The following is a 17498-nucleotide window of genomic DNA, read 5'->3' on the forward strand; positions in this document are numbered from 1 at the left end:
AGTGTCTTTCTGGGGAAAAAAGTCTCGGTGCCCAGTGGAACTTCAAAGAATGAAGCTGGCTTCAAAGATCTTGTATCTTGTCTTCAATATAATGCAAACCGTATGGAGTGCCTTGGTCTGATCCTGACAGTGGCAGTGGTGCTTGACAGCAGTTCTCTAAGAATACAGGTGGTGAGAGATACGGACAATGAGTGGAAGACCCTCAAGGAATCTGGCTTTCCTAAACTCAGGGAATGGCAGTATGAGGGAGAAGCAGGCACTGACTCTATCTTCTATTGCATTTAAGATACAGTTTATTTGAAATGTGACTGCACTGTGTTAATGATATTTTTGTTTCAGCAGGACAGCTTGGTTGCTCACTGCCACAGCCATGCAGTCAAGGTGAGCTTGATTCCCAAGGAGTGGAGCCAGAGCCCAGACTGAAAACAGAAGACCTGCATGAATATACCCTGAGAGAATTGCTGTAGGCCAGAGAGGTTTGCTCTAAGGGGTGAGAAGTACAGTCTGCTAGGTAGTAGTGAAAGTGCTATTATTTGCAAACATCAAAAGATTTTCATGGATTCTTGACATCTACTGTGGTATTTAATGTGCTTATGAGGATGGTACAATTGTTTGGAGAAAACTAAGACCAGATCTTCCAGCTCTTAACTGGCTGAGAACAAGGGTAGTTATGGCCCATTTGGTGACTCCTGAGGACAAAGTCATAAATAAGTCAACCTGAAAACAAATTTTTTCTCAGTGGGATATTAAGTCTAGACAGGTGTCCTGCAAAGTCTCAGGTTCTGTCAGTCATACAGGTAAAAGATGTAATGATACTAACTGACTTCTAATTCCTAATTTAGCAAGGATCTCAAGAAAAGAACTATTACTGCACTGTTCACAGATCCTGATTTTTAGATTACCTGTGTTTGCAAAACCATTTGGCTACCACAGAGAACAACTCACAAAGGCCTTGTTGTTAAGCAGAGCAAGCTGTATGTAAACCCCTGAAACAGCACTTTGCTCTATTGGGCATTGACTAGCTCTGAAGTATGTAGTATGGAACACACTCCAACACCACCTGTGTGTTTAGTGGAAGGATAATTTTGCTGTTCAATGTGATGTGCTAGAAAGAAAAAAAGAGTAAGTATATGTTCATGTTTGTGATGAACTGAGTCCTCTTCTGATAATGACTTGGTGTAGAGGAGATGAGGAGAAGAAGAAATACTAAAGTGTCGCTCAGTTTATTCTCCAGAGACTAAAAAAATTATTAGTGGTGAAATCTCTCATGCCGTTCTCATTCTTGAGAAGTGGGATTTTTTTTGAGAAAAAATACATAGTAAGATCACTCAAAGAGCAGCACATGGGGGAACCATGCCAACAGTGAAATCAAAGTATTGCACTCCACTTAAATGGAGACACTTAGGTGCATCTCTAGTTTGCAGATTTCTTAACAGCTTGTCTTTACAGGTTCATGATCCTGCTGTAGGAGGTCCTGCAAAGTCGGTCTCTCCACCACTGCCTCATTTTAATTAAAAATATAACTGACCAAACCACTCTTCCTTCTGCAACTGAAATCCTCCTTCCTTCTTCAGGCCTACGGTTACATGAACCTGGACAGCTTTCCAGGGGGGGAATTCTCCTAAGTCACAAGGTGGTGCAAAGCTACTGGCAAAAACCTTCTTAACCTTCAGGCTGGAAAGCAGGACGTGTAGAAGGCAGTTATTTCAACTATCAAAGGCAATACAGTACAGTACCTCCTCCATTATTTCTCAAATCCACTATCTCACTTCTTTTCAGATAAGTGCACCTGCACTCATTTCTCATAAACTCATCTTTAAAAAAAAAAACCAGAGGCCATCTATATTTATACCCTAATGTAGAATAATAAATTACCTAGTCTGCTTCTAATCATAGAGAAAACGAGAAAGAGGAGTTGAGATTTCCTATTCCAAGAGAGAAATTTACTTAAGCATAAAAAGTGCAACACTAGATCTTATCCATAAAATTTATTGTAAGTTTATGCTTTTGGTTAATTGTTCCTGTTAGGGAAATATAATTTCAAGAGCTTCCAAAACAAAAGATTTTCATTTAAAATACACAGTCAAAGGCTTTCAGGTGTCTGAAAAGTTAATTTAAATGCTTTCTTTAAAAATAATTTATTTTCACTTCTCACTCAGTCTAAGTATTTTTCCCTATGCCAGGTATGCACAACTTTCCCTGGCAAATGTTCTAGCTCCCTCTGTCTCATTTGGTATTTTATCAGACTGGACTGTAAATTTTTTTTACCTAATCCTATTATTTTCTTTTTTTAAAAATATTTAGTATAAGCTACGTGAGCTACATTTCACCAATAATGAGTGGTAATCATTCAGATGTCTTTCATAAAATGCTCAATCTATTTTAATCTACATTTTTATACCCTCTTCCCCTTTTAATTTGCTCTATTATTTTATTATTCTGTGAGTCTACTCTTGTGCCCTCCCAAACTGTTGCTGCTGCTCTTCCGGGACATACCAGTGTAGGTCAGGCAGCATGAAAGTTATCAAAGATTTGCTGCCTGATTAGGGTCTTGTTGTTGCTAAAATATAATTATTGACTACCTCCATCATCTCTTTCACTTTCTTTTCATCCTTCTCTCTGCCTGCTATTTTTTCTTCTCTCAGGCTTCCAGCTGAGCCTACCCTCTAACATTTTCTAGTTCATTGGAGGTCATTAGCAAACAGCTTCAGAGAAGCTAACAGCATGTTTGCTCTTTTCATGATGCTGTATTTCAGTTTTTGATGGGACAGAATCTATTAAGATCTTCTCCTGTTCTCTTCTTTTCACATAAACTCTTTGTTCCTTATGATCTATGGAGAGAAAAAAAAAAAAAAAAAAAAAAAAAAAAAAAAAAAAAAAGTACACACATACTGTCTCTCGCTTCCACAGCTGAAAAACAGTAGAGCTACAATTTCAAAGATAAAGAACATACTACTGTATACAGATATTGGCAGATGTCTTTACATCACTGGTGCATGCACCCTGACTAGATTCAAATATGTGATCAGATGCAAATAAATTATAAGCTGTATGTATAATAAAATAGATGCAAAACCACAGGTGCAGATGTAATGCATAAAGCCTTGAAAACCTGCCCCACTGTGCATTTTTATAGTTTACTTTCCAAAGTCACCACATTCTTATTACAGGCTTGTTCTAGACCCTGCCAAATTCTAGCGACTGTTCATGAGACCCTTCAAGCTTGCCAACTCCTCCAGCTAGCCCTCTGGAATACAAAGCCATCTAAATCTTACAGCTCCCACCCAGAATGAGATTTGCAACTATTAAAATCAACTGCTACAAGCTCATTTTCTTCACAGAGAATGGTATTCCACCAAGGGGTTTTCATGTTTGGAATGATAAGCAGGGAAAGTCTTGATAAGGTCAGGAAACAGGAAAAAAAAAACCATTTAAAATACTGTCTTAAGAAACTATTAACAAGTGAACAGCATTGTTCAGAGATACCTGTTTTCTGTGGAGGAAACAAACAAAACCCAAAAGATCAAGAGGAGAAGGAAGCAGCAGAAAAGGACTTTTGCAGATCTGCAGAACGAGGTCATTTGTGAAAACAAGAGAAACTTATGAAAGCAGAGAGGGGAAAAAAAAATTCATTTCATCATTCAATAGTGTTAGCAGAATTTGCATATCCATCCCTGTTTCAGAGGCTTTGAAATTTTGTTTTTCTCCAGCTGTTTTTCTTATCATTTTGGCATGTTTTCTCATCACACACAGCCACTTAGCTCTCAGACACTCTCACTAACAGACTGCTAGCATCTTTCAGCTGCTCTCAAGCCTTCCCTTTTAAATCTCCCAGCTGCCTCTTACCCCTCATAACATGACTGGCCTACCAGCTTGTGTATTTTTTAAAATCATTTCCAGCTGCCACATTTGGTGCTCTAGATACTTTCCATTCTTTCCCCCAGAATATGGCATTTTGGAGTGTTTCTGTGGACTGATGGGATGACAGCAGATTTCTAAAGCTTCTTTCTGCCCTAATAGGAATCTCATCCAAGTCCTTTCAAGATTTTCATGCACCAAACTGAAAAGTTCTTTTGGCTATTGGTGAATGCTGGGAAGCTGAGAGGAGGAAAGCATGGTGCAAAATCATCAAGGTGGTAAAAATACAATGACCAGCTAATCAAATCTCATCTCTCACTGTTTCACAGATCTCATATATCTTGTTCTCTGTTATCTTAAGTGCTGCCCAGTGATTTACCCACTGGAGAGGCCTGGGTGAAGAACCTTCTCTGCAACAGGTGCTCACTGTCCACAGATAAGCCATGACACAATGTGTTGGCATCCAGCACTTGCTTTGAAATAGGTCATGAACTCAAGAAAATCCATTTATAAATGTCGTGCCAGGCTGCAGAATGGGACACATGTTTAGAAGTCTCTTAGAAAGGAACCCTCCTCTACCACTGTGGAGGAAGGTTCCTCTGTTCATCCTCTTCCCTTTTCCTCTCTGAAACTCCTGGCACAGGGAGAGGATAAAGGACTTCTGGATCTGCCTTCTCATTCTAAAGTTGTTAGAAGCAGAAAGGAACTGTACCCCAAGGCTTTGAAAAACATCAAGAGGAGTTTGCAATTTGAGTTTAAGAACCAATTTGGTCACTACAACAGTCATGAGAGCATAGCATTGGCAGGAGGGAGGCTGGAAAAGAGGTTTTAAACAGAATCACAAATGTTTTCATACAGACTGAAAATTGTTTCCCTCTCAAAGAGTCTAGTGGCTTTCACCACAGCACAGTGAAATCACTGAAAACTCTCCAGACACCTTCAGAGAACTTTGGGTCAGGTCTTACGGTCTTGTCTTCAGATTAGATGGTTTTAATAAGTGCATTAACAGATGTTTTCAAGCACTCCTAAAGTCAGGACAGCTGTGGGATCTTTGCAAGACATGAGATCATTACCAGAACCTGCGAACGAAAATCCCAGGTTCCTCCCCAGTTTGGTTTCTGATGCTTGCAAAAAGTTTCTCTGATAGAAACAATTTGCAAGTCATCTCATGAAATAAAGAAGAATCAAATTCCATAATTAACTAGACCATCATCTAGCACATGCAGTTCTCCATACCTGCCAAGTACCATCAATACTCTAAAAAGAACCCTATTAATAAGAAATGTTATTATTTGGAATAGACTAAGCTGGGGTTGCCTAGTTCCAAAGAAACCAAATATGCTGGCTGTGACACAGCACTCTGAACTTTCCACATGAGATCACTAGATATCTTTGACAGTGAGAAATGAGAATGAGATTATATACTCAGTATACAAAATACAGAATCACTTTCTATATCTAGGGTTGCATCAAGTTAAATGACAAAAATGGGTTCAAGTACTTTCCCTCTTAAAAGAAAAGACAATAGGATAAATGTCCTCCCTTCCTGCAATGATTCACACAAGCACTATATGATGATGCCAAAACTATAATTCCTTATCTTGTGTTTTACCAGCACTGAATACTGTAGTCTGCTGCAAAGCAGAACCTGTTTCTAATAAATAAAATTCAAAGTAATTTCCACAAGCCCAACTTTACTCTAGAAAAATTAATCTCCCTAGACTTGCTATGTGGTCAAAAGACACATAGATCCTCTGAATTACTGTCACAAGGAGCCTCTTTCTGCTGCTTGTGAAAGGACGCAAGGAGAACTAACTCACCTAAAGTAAAGCTTTCTTCTGTAGATTCTTCACCCAGTTTTGTTTTCTTCTGTATAAAAGATTTTCTGCTGATTTTTTGTTTTTCAGATAGAAATACAAGACAGGGATTGTCTAGCTTTGCCTCTCTGATTAAAACTGAACTAAATCCTGAAGATATCTCATAGAGACAATTATAAAAGCAATATAGTAACACAATACATTATGGCTGTATTGTATCAACAGCAATGATTGCTGCTAACTCACAGAATAATTGCTATCAGCTTGAAAGATATAACCTTACCTATGCTACCAAATATTGGCAGTAAGGAATAATAGTGAGCATAGCCTGTGTTTAGATAGACCATTTGAAACCAGTGAAGGAAAATGTTCACAACTGGAGGAAAATGTTTCCATTTCAGAAAAATCAAGGTCCTTTTGTGAAAATTTGTTTTTGAAATTATCAAAATGCCTACTGTAGAAAGTGGCATCTCCAGTAAATAGGTTATTAAAGAATACAAAAATTGTCTAAGAAGAAATTAAAATCGGACATTATTTGAAACAGTTTTATCTGAAAAAAAAAATCATTATAACAAAATTCTGTAAGTACATAGTCCATTTTAATGTTCTTTTATGAGGGCAAATGGAAGTGCACAGGGACCTCTAAGTTCTTGGAGAGACGGACTGTATTTTTGTTTTGGTTAATTCTCAAGTCTCATCTTCCAATAAATCTAGTGTCAGCATCTAGTTAACAGAGCTGACACAGCATGGATGCTGTACAACATTTGTATTACATGTGATACATATTTTCATGTAACTTTTGCAAATGAACATTTGTAACTCTCTAAAAGCCACAGACTGTAAGTCAAGAACAGATGTCACAGACTTGAATCCCCATCACTGAACATTAAGGTATGAAAGAATGGGAAGAATTAACCAAATATAGTAAACAGTTTCACATAATTGCATATTGAATTTTATCTCACATATGCTATGGAATACGAAACATGTATGTAACATTCATTTAATGCATACAAGATGTATTTTTTGCATACTGGTTATCTTTTAACAAACAAATTCTTGTAGTGTTGAGACAAAGATGCCTGTTTTCACTTACACATGCTACATGAACACAGTTGTTTACAAGTCTTATCTATGTAGCCTTTTCCTCAACATTTCTACTGTGTTTTGTTGCACAGTGTATCAGTTGTCTTTGATCACTTTTGCTCACTGCAGTGTAAATATACACGCACTCACCTGTGTGTGGATTGAGAGCCAGACAACATGCGGAATGTAAAAGATGTACTCGCCAGGTAATTAACACAGGTGTAGCACAAAGCTGCAAGTGCAAACACCTCAGACAACTGTGTGCAGAAGGGGAGTTTCAAATAAACACAGTATCAGTGGGCCAGGTTTTATCTTGTGTAGCTTTCACTGAGTTTGTCTTGTGACATTCTGTTGTGGCTGTTCTTTGGAAAAAAAAGCTGCTAGACAAACACAGCCCTTTTTTCATATTAAAAATAGAGGAGTGGATTGTACAAGTTCTTTCAAAATACTTGAGCTGCAATTATTGTGGATTTAATGGCCATTTTTACTTGGCCAAGACAGTGAATCAATACAGAATGTCTGTTAAATGACTTCTCTTCAGACAAAAGAAGGTAGGAGGTATTTATGAATGAGTAGTCATAGCAAATCAATAATTTTTGAAAGATGAGTTATTTAAGAAGTTCTGAAAAAGTGTAAAAAGTTGTGGCATATAAAGAAAAGTTCTGCATAAGGCTGCACCAGAATTTCACAGCTCATCAGGGAACATGCTATAAAATCCAACATTCCCTCATTTACTGAAACACAGCAATTGTATAAATTTGAGCACTATGTTACACATGACCACTAGCATCCCTCCTCTTTTTTGGACAGCACCACAAGTGCACTGTCAGTAGATACAGCCCACAAAGACAACAAAATGTTTGCTGCTACAACACATGCATGGAGCTGGTAACAGCCAATCCCATCTCATCCTGCACAACACCTGCCAAAACAGCCAGCGGTGCTGCCAGACTCAAAATATATCACCATGATCTTCTGATAATACCAAAGGACAGGAGTCCCGCAAATTCAGATCTGTCACCCTTCTGAAACAGATGGAACTTGATGGGAAAAGTATCATAAAACAACTGAAGAGCAGTTGTGTCATAAAACTTGATTTGAGTCAACTGAGCCAACTGAATCATAAAGCAACTAAACAGCCAACTGACGTATATTCACCTGCTCTTTTGCCATGGACGAGAAGAATCTATCTTTATTCACTACATATATAGTTACTGATATGCAGGTTTGATGACAAGCTATTCCTGAGATCACGTAACAAATTCTAGGTGAATGTATTTGTGCTTAAGCTGCAACACTGCAGAGCTATCTGAACACAAGAACCCACAGCAGTGACAGGGATCACTGGAACTCACTCTCAAGTGCAAGTCATTCTTATAAAGCCCAGTGCAAAGTTCACCCACTGAGCTTTTGGTCCGTATTTGGTTTGTGACTCGCATATGAATGTGACATATTAATCTTTATTCTGCTGTAGGTAGCTTGATTGAGGCTTCTGAGGTTAATAAAAAATTGAGGATCACATCTTTGACTGGATCAGTCCATAATTCACCAATCCCTGTGAGGGCAACCTCAGAGCTCCCACTTTCCAATGCCACATCTGTGTCCAGCATCTGAATTCTGGGACTATTAAGGAGTCTGTACGGGCATGACTGGACAATGACCTGACAATATTCATTATAGAAGCCACTGTTGATAGGCATATATTTTTGCTACAGTAGTCACATAAATAAAGTTTTAAATCATTAGCAGTACACACATTCCTAGTTTCAGATTTTATTTCAGTAAAATAACAACATGAAGACTGGGTTAGACGTGCAAAGGCTATCACCAGATTTCTGCAGCTTTCTGTACAGGTCTGGAGACCTAGAAGAACTGAAAATCTGACCTGAAACATGTAATAGGTAAAAAACCTGTTACAGGTAAGAGGCTACTTCTAAAATATTAACAGAAAATTTCACATAATTGTCTCCAAAGATATATTAGCTGATTAGTACTGCCTGAAGACACAGTTCTTACCCTAAACAGGTACCCTAATCTAAGATGCAAATGAACAGAGATAAAGGAAAGTAGGGGAAAATATCATACTGGAGAGATTTAATACAGTAAAATCTTCAGGTTTTGCAGTCTTTTCAGTATTGATAGTAATTTCTTACAAAGAGAAGTTTGCAGGAAGAGAATGGGAAGAGCACATATTTGTTCTGGCCCAAATTTAATCTTCACTTAAAACCAAAAAGCTCCAAACCGCTGTCAAAGCAAAACTGCCACCCCAAGTCACCTCCAATTGTCAAAACATTTCTATGACTGTGTTTAAAATAATTGGTAATGGCCTGTCCAGATTTTGTCCCCCAGAAATGCTCCCCTAAAATAAAGGAAATAAAAGCCTGTGCTTAAAAATTCTTTGGTGTAGGAAATAATGAGGTAGCAATAATGAGGTGGCAGTAATGAGGTTATTGTTTGATCCCAAGCTAATTCAAACCATTGGAAGGTCATTCCCTAATCTATCAAATAAGTCCCACCTCTCCCCAACTTTGAGAACAAAAGAAGAACAAGCATGAAAATGTGAGAGTGAGATTTGTACAGACTAAATCCTATGAATGAATCTAGGAAATCTGCATTAAAATCGTAAAAATTTGGAGATAATGTAGAGGGAGCCACAGGATGAATTTTAAGCACCTCCAATGCTAAATTTACTTCCATTGTACTGAAATCGCTCTCACTTAGTATGAAACTCCATTCAACACACAAATTGTGCCTGAAACAACAAAAAAGCAATAGCTTGGCCAAGTTTCCTAACAGATCTACGGATAAGACCACAAAGCTTTAGTCTACAGGGAAAAGCAGTTGACTTGGCAAGTCTGTCTGAGGCATGCTGACCTTTTTTTCAGAAAAGGTCACCATGGAGTCAGGTTCCTGAACTTCCCAGGAATTCTGCAGCTCTAAAGCTAGGGATCTTTTAGACTGTAGCATCATGATAGCCTGAAGCAACATGAATTAATAAGCCTTTTTTTTTTTCATTTCCACAAAACCTTTTCAGAAGGCTAGGACCAATCAGGAGTGGTAACAGTCCAGTTCTTGGTGATCAGCAACCCTCAGGCTGAAGGTTTCCAGGTTTATGTGAGGAGGTCTGATTGCCTGTGGTCTACTCTGAGCACCGTTATGAGAGTTCAGCTTACAGCACTATCAAGCTGGCTCTTTTTGTTACATTCAATGAACTTGAAAAGAAAAAAAGTCAGTGAATTTTTTTTTCTCAATTATTTTCGGTGGAGGAAAAGTGTAGTATACACCTCGGACTGCAGGAATTAAGTTCTGAATCATGGCAGATTATAATAAATTGATTAGCTAGACAAGCAAACAGAAACCCTTAGGTTTCACAGCATTTTAAGCAGGAGAATGACAGACTGAAACAGGTTTAACAGTGATACTAGGTTAAATCCTAAATTAGGTGTGCAAAGCCTTTCGTTTTTTCAGGGTGTGGCACACAAATGGAATGATCAAACCAGTTTTTAAAGAGGTAAGAAAACCAGAACGATTATTTTAAAGAATCAGAGATTAACTCCTATTATTAACTCCAAAGGAGTGATAGCTGCTTACATGGCTGAATTTTGTGATCATTTTTTTGGATGCAATTATTTAAAATTTTCTTAAAAGTGTATTTATTTTATATACTTTATCTAATTTATATATTTCTCCTTAATTTCAGGGTTTTTTTAGGATACATCACATAAATGGCTTAAGGCAGAAGAAACTGCATGAAAGGACCCCCTTGATGACATGCAAAATAATTTTGGAAAAAAAAATTTGGGGGTGGGTAGACTAGATGATCTCAAGAGATCCCTTCCAACATGGTCAATTCTGTGATTCTCTGATAGATATTTTTATATATTATATGTGATATATACCTTATGGTATATATACATAATACATATTACACATATAATTATTATGCATTGTATTTTATATATTCTATATAACATGCAAATAGAAGAAAATTAAAGAAAAGCTAATGTGGTTATTTTCTTTAAATAAACTTACAAACTAAAAAAAGTATTAGCAAAGAAAAACAGTAAGAGAGAAAAAGGGATATTTCTATGTTCTTGATCTGGTATTTTAACAGGACACTCTCCAATTCAATGTGTCTAATGACAACAGAGAAGCAACTACTATGACTATTAGTGCTGCAAAATGCTTATACAAAATAGATCACTCATATGTGTATATTCATGATAAACCAGTCCTCATATATTACTGGTTCATTTGTATTTATTCTGCATGCAGTCACACCTTTCCAGCTATTCTGAAGTTCATGAATACTGCATAAAGAGGGCTGGAGGTGCCTTCCTAGCATCCAAAGATTTTGAAAAAGAGAGACTGCAACTGTTTTTCAACCACATATTAACACACCAGGCTGAATGTACCGCTGCTGTATAGAAAGTGAGTAATCTTGCCCTGTGCAGGTGGAGCGTGGGAGGTGAGATCCACAGTCAGTGAATGAGGTTTGCTGGGCGAGACACACACCCACCCACACAGCAGCTGCTACTGCTGCTCCCATCAATAGCCCCAACATCTGAAGGAGACAAGTTCTTCAAAGGTGAGCTGATTCAGCTGCACAAAGGTTTAAAGACATTTTTACTGACATTTTTGCTAATTATTTGCTGAATTACAGCTATCTCCTATTAAATAAAGGTAGTGACTCAGTTGACTTTGGCTGGAACAGGAGTGGACCCCTACGGACTGCCACCTGCTCTTTCAAATCAATAGCTAAACTTGTGCTGACTTCAATCATCCTGGAACAAACAGACCTTTAAACCTGGGGCTCTCTCTCAAACAAAACTGGACTAAAATCAGCAGGTGTTTTGCTCAGAAAGGCTCCTGGATGAAATTCCAATTGCTAAAAACAGCCCGAGGATGTATACAGATGCACACTGGCACTGCCCATTGTCTATTTAGTGTCTGTACTGAAGTCTATTTTTGTAAGGGAGCTAAACAGCTCTGAGGATCTAAACCTTTGCTCATCATCCTCTTCCTGGTCAGTATTAGGAAAATGAATATACATGTGTATTTTTACTTATATGTCAAACTAGCTGTTCTAATGTTTGCTATTTGTTGGAATCCAGCCAGCAGTCAGGACTGTGAGATGGTAACTTTGAATCTAGGTTTTGGTTGTACTCCTGAATATGAATATTTGCATTTCAGAAAATGAAGACATTAAAAAGGTTGTGATTAATGTTCTAGAACTGACATCCAAAATGGCAATAGGAAAGTTTAAAAAGGTAGTAACAAATATCAAAATAACTTGTAAAAGCAAACAAATAATGGTCCCTTCTGTTCTGCTTTTTTTAACTGAACAGTAAACAACCATACAAGGCATACAACCTCTTGGCTGGGGACCTGTATCATACAAAAACAAGGACAACCAGTGAACAAATCAACCTTGAACAACTCTCATATGTGGAGCACATCAGGTTGTCTACCTAATTTGTTCAGTAACACTAATAAAAGGGTTTAGGAACATCTGCTATGAATACCATAAGGATTCTTGAGAAAGATGCACTTCAGAAATATTTTAACCTCTTGACCATTATGAACCATTATATCAACAACAGTGAACCAGAAATACTGATGGATGACTCAAGAAGAGGGCTTATATGTGTTGCTCGCTACAACTGATGTTGTAGATCAGCCTGTGGTTCCAAGAATGTTAATGTGGGGAGCATCTTTCTTTTTCCTGAAAGATTTCACACCTTTGTTCCTCTAAAACACTGTATTTTCCTTTTATTAAGTGCTATACAATAGAACTCTCAACAATTCATTCCTCAATGATGATGAAATGCAACCCCTGAGGTCCCACATTGTAGCCCCTATCTTTGCTTATCACTAAGGTAAGTACACAGGAGATCAGAGAAACCACTCAACCAAGCTGAGGCAACCAGCCATGGATAAGCAAAACAGGTTTGGCTGAATATTACAGGCTGAATGAAGCTGGTGGCTGGAAGAGACTGACATTTCAGGATTGGTCAGCTCAGATACACACAGCTACCTTTCATACGCTGTGGCACAGATGTGCACCTTTAATACTGGTTTGACCTTCTAAATACATTCCTCATGGTGATCACAACTATTCTGGTTATTATCATTTAACATTTTATAAACACCACAAGATACACAGCTTTGAAACAACACTTTATACAAGCTGCAATGCCAGAGTCTATCTTATACTGGGAAAATAAGTTGGACTTGCTTACAACAAAGATCTGGAGATACCCAGCTGGGCAGTAGCTGGGCAGTAGCTGGGCAGATGACCTCCTACAGATCAGAGGGACAACGGAGCTGAACCTCATTGGGATGCTGAAAGGTCTCTCGCTAATCTGATGTACACATCAAATGTGTAACAGTAATCTAATGAAAGACCATGCGAATGCTTGTGGGCCACAGATTCTCTGTGAAGGTGCTTCTGGGTTCTTTCCTTTTTATCTAAAATATTTTTATTTTAACCTAATAGGATATATAGGAACTTGGGTTAAAAGCTCTTTTATCAACTATTTGCTTGTGTCACAAATATTTGAAATTGCATTGTATTTACTGTTGAATACTCTAAGCATTTCTGTTTTCCTTCAAATGCTACATATTGTCAGCCATATTAGCTCAAGGTTAAATATTAAATCTTCATATTTGTCTCTTATACCCCTTTTTCATACTCTGTGATAACTCAGCTATGTTACTGGAAATCTGTATGCAACCAATAGTGTTATTTCAGAGGTACTGATATAACTGAATCAGAATCTAAACTGAAGTTCTTATTTATACCAAGGCTTTATATTTTTTTAATGTTCATGGTCTAATTCATAAATCAGCCTTAGAGTGTTGTTTTCCTTTCTTCTCCTTTATGAAGATACAAGAATGGCAGACTTGATGGGGGATTAAAAGAGAACTCCAAGATGAATTATTCAGGAGAGCAAACAATAGTCTTTTCTAAAGAAAATGATAGCTTTTAGAAATACACTGCAGTATGTACAGAGCCTGTGCAAATACAGAAAATCAAGAAAATATAAGAATGAAATAAACGACTGGTTTTGAAACAAAAACATTATTTCTGATACCTAAATCATTCATCTACATTTATTCAAGTGAAACATTAATTCAGAAATGTAGCATGAAGTGCTGACCCTGTTAGTCACTGACGAAACACTCATTGACTTGAGGGGAACCCGGATTTCACCCCATCAGTGTGAAATATTTATAGTTCCTTCTAATCCATTTAAACATTAAATTTAAATATGTTTTGTTCCTTTCCTTTGCTCCTCCTTCCCTTTTTGGAAAAAAAAAAAAAAAAAAAAAGAAGACAGGAAGATAATCTGGCTACTTGGACTAGATGATCGTTGTAGGCGCCTTCCAACTGAAATTATTCTATTCTATTCTATTCTATTCTATTATTCTATTCTATTCTATTCTATTCTATTCTATTCTATTCTATTCTATTCTATTCTATTCTATTCTATTCTATTCTATTCCTTGTTGAAGTTTATCCTCAAACCTTTTCTGGCTTTATACTTACAAAGTTTTTATAAAAGAACAAACCCTTCTTTACTCAACTGAGAAAATCCTTCTGCTACAGCTGTATGGTAAAAACATTTATAGAAGGGTAGATTTCAGAAAACGGGTCTGGCCTTAAAAAGCTCTCAGAATGTTGGAATGTAAAAAGACACCACTCCATTGCCATGGAGAATATGAAAGGTAGAATAAATGACTGCTGGGCTCTGTGCTGCTGTGCCTGATCAGCTCCCTGTACCTAATCAAGGCAGTCATCATTTGTAAAATAATAATTTAGGCTGACAAAACTGCACATTAATATAAGTAACGTACTGTACCTAGGGATCCTTGCCAGGAGTCTCATTTTGCAGGAAGGTATAAGACTGAGATATCCTCACTCTTCCAAGTCCTCTGTTGAGAGAGAGGTTGAAGGAGCAGAAGAAAATTCACGCTGCTGTTGCCCCTGGCATTCCGGTTCTGTATTGGAAAAGCATAAATCGCCTCAGTATCTTTCAAGAACTAAGTAAAAGATTTCAAAGACTCACATTCAAAACTCGTGGTCTTTTCCCCTCTATTCTATATTGGGGTAGTAAGCGTATTTATAGGAGATATCTGACAATAGCTAAATGGGTCCTTGCAGGATGAGCCCAAGCATGGTGAATATGGTGAGGTAAAGGTTTTTATTTTCTGCCTGAGTGAACTGATCTAACAGGGACTGAGTGATTATCTTGCTTTCCCCTCACCCATCCAGCGCAAAGGAGCCTGGAGATGGACAAAACCAGCAAGGTGCAGCATTGGCAGAATGGGGTAGCAAATGTCACCCACTAGCTAATTAACCATTGTGAAAGAACAGGAATTCTGCCTCTAAGGGGTTTCCTTTGGCTTACTTGGCTTGTTACGACTGTAGTTGGGGTTATGCTACTTATGAACCACTGTCTGAGTAAGGGCACAGTCTTAGGTGCTTAGAACACTAGATATATAACTGTCAGAATACACACTGGTTATCTGCCCACATTTGATTATATGCTACTAGGTGTTCTTTCTGTAAAAACTTATGTCACCAAGTTATCAGTTCATGTGATTTCACCACAAATTTTGCACAATTTGGTGTTTTTCTTAAAGCACCATTTCCTAGAATTGGGTGATTATGTAATTATTTCAAACAAAAATTAAGTTTCTAGACCAGTGGGTTGTATAGTAAACCTTGAATTCATTACTTGATTATTCCCCAGCATCTCAGGAATAGCAATAAAAAGAGCCTCAAATATCCCCACCTTTTTAGAAAACAAATCATATTTTCTGTGGGTCTGGATTTTTAAGTTCTGCTGCACCAACTGTCCGGGCTTTCCTATGCAACAGAAACATTGATCTCAGGGAATCATCAGTAAGTTATCCCAGGAAAAAGTTTAGAGCTGGCACTATGCCTTCTACCTATAGGGGCTGAAAAAAGTATTTGCAATCTGGATTTGGTGAGAAAAAAAGTATGCCACGGTAGAACTTCCTCAGCAATAAGCAGAAATGGCTCCTACTGAACCCTAGATGAGGGTTTTAACCACTAGTAGACTAGTAAATCACAGAATCATTCATGTTGGAAAAGACTCTTGGATCATCGAGTCCTACTCTACAAAGTTCTCCCCTACACCATATCCCCCAGCATCTCATCATAACGACCCTTAAACACCTCCAGGGATGGTGACCCCACCACCACCCTGAGCAGCCTATTCCACTGTCTGACCACTCTTTCTGTGAAAATTTTTTTTCCTAATGTCCAGTCTGAGCCTCCCCTGTTGCTGTTTAAAGCCGTTCCCCCTTGTTCTATCACTAATCACCTGTGAGAAGAGACCAGCACCAACCTCTCTACAATGTCCTTTCAGGGAGCTGTAGAGAGTGATGAGGTCTCCCCTCAGCCTTCTCTTCCTCAAACTAAACAGTCCCAGCTCCTTCAGTCGCTCCTCACAGGATTTATTCTCCAGGCCCTTCACCAGCTTCGTTGCCCTCCTCTGCCTTCAGCTGCTTGTCAGTTAGAACCCCCAGATCCTTTGAAAAGGACTGATGATGCAGATGCAGCAAGCCTTGACAAGCTCTGATTGTGACATTGATGCCATCATACGTATGATTATGAAAGTAACGTAGCAGCAGACAACAAGGAAAAGAATGTCATCTAGTTAGAGAAAGTTGCAGTTGCAAGAAAACACAGATTAAAACACCAGACTTTCATGCCAGATCCATTCACACATTTTGAAAGTGACTGGAGCTCCTAAGGATGCTGGGACATTTTGAATGAGTCAAAGAAGCTGTGGCATGAAGAAGACTACAAAGCATTTGGTAGTTTTTTACTTCTAGCAGAAGTTGGTTATGCTTGCATTTTCCTCAGACATAGCTGGATTACAAAGCACTACAACGACAAGGTCAAGAGCACAGACATTTAAACAGCTGCAATTATCCTAAGATGTTTTACAGCTCACAGCTGGGGCTGGAACAGTGGCCCAGCACCACGGTAAAGCTGTCCTGAAACTCTGTCAAAGCAGAACTGTATGTTCAACTACTAAGCTGGAAGCAGTACCTCACTTTGTTTAGTTGTACCAACACATAACTAGAGGACAGTGCCAGTCTCTTAAGGATCTCCTGCAGCCTAGATTGAAAGAAAGATGAAAACAGAACTAGGAAGCTCAAACAGAAATGCTAACGATTCTAAAAGAGGGAAACTAACATTGACCAATGAGTAAGACTCCATCCTTCCTTTTGACTACTGCTTCCATAGGTTTCATACATAGCAAAAGAGTAGTTCAAGGTGACATAACACTACACTCACACTTGAAAATTTTGCTTTCCCACTGAAAGTTCCTTGCAAATATCTCCCTGTAATTAAATGAAAAACATGAAACTTCACTTGAAACCTGTATCAAACCCCAGTACTGTATAAAACAGGATTTTTAGCAAAAATACCACACAAGCCTGTATCTCATGATAATAAATAGATAGGGCAAAACAGCAGAACTGAGGCTCAACAAGCCTACAATATTCACCGAGTAGCTTTCCCAAAAGAACAGCTCCATAGAACAGAATTAAACCACAAAACTACCATTACTACAAGTAGTCACAAAGATTAGTATTTGTGACTTCAGGACATTTTCCCCTTGGATTCAGCAAAGTCCTTAAACATATACTGAATTTTAAACAAGTGAGTAATTCCATCCCTATGTGACAAGC

The sequence above is a fragment of the Athene cunicularia genome (genome assembly GCF_003259725.1).
Source record: "Athene cunicularia isolate RWA chromosome 2 unlocalized genomic scaffold, athCun1 chr2_part1, whole genome shotgun sequence".
NCBI classification, from domain to species: Eukaryota; Metazoa; Chordata; class Aves; order Strigiformes; family Strigidae; genus Athene; species Athene cunicularia.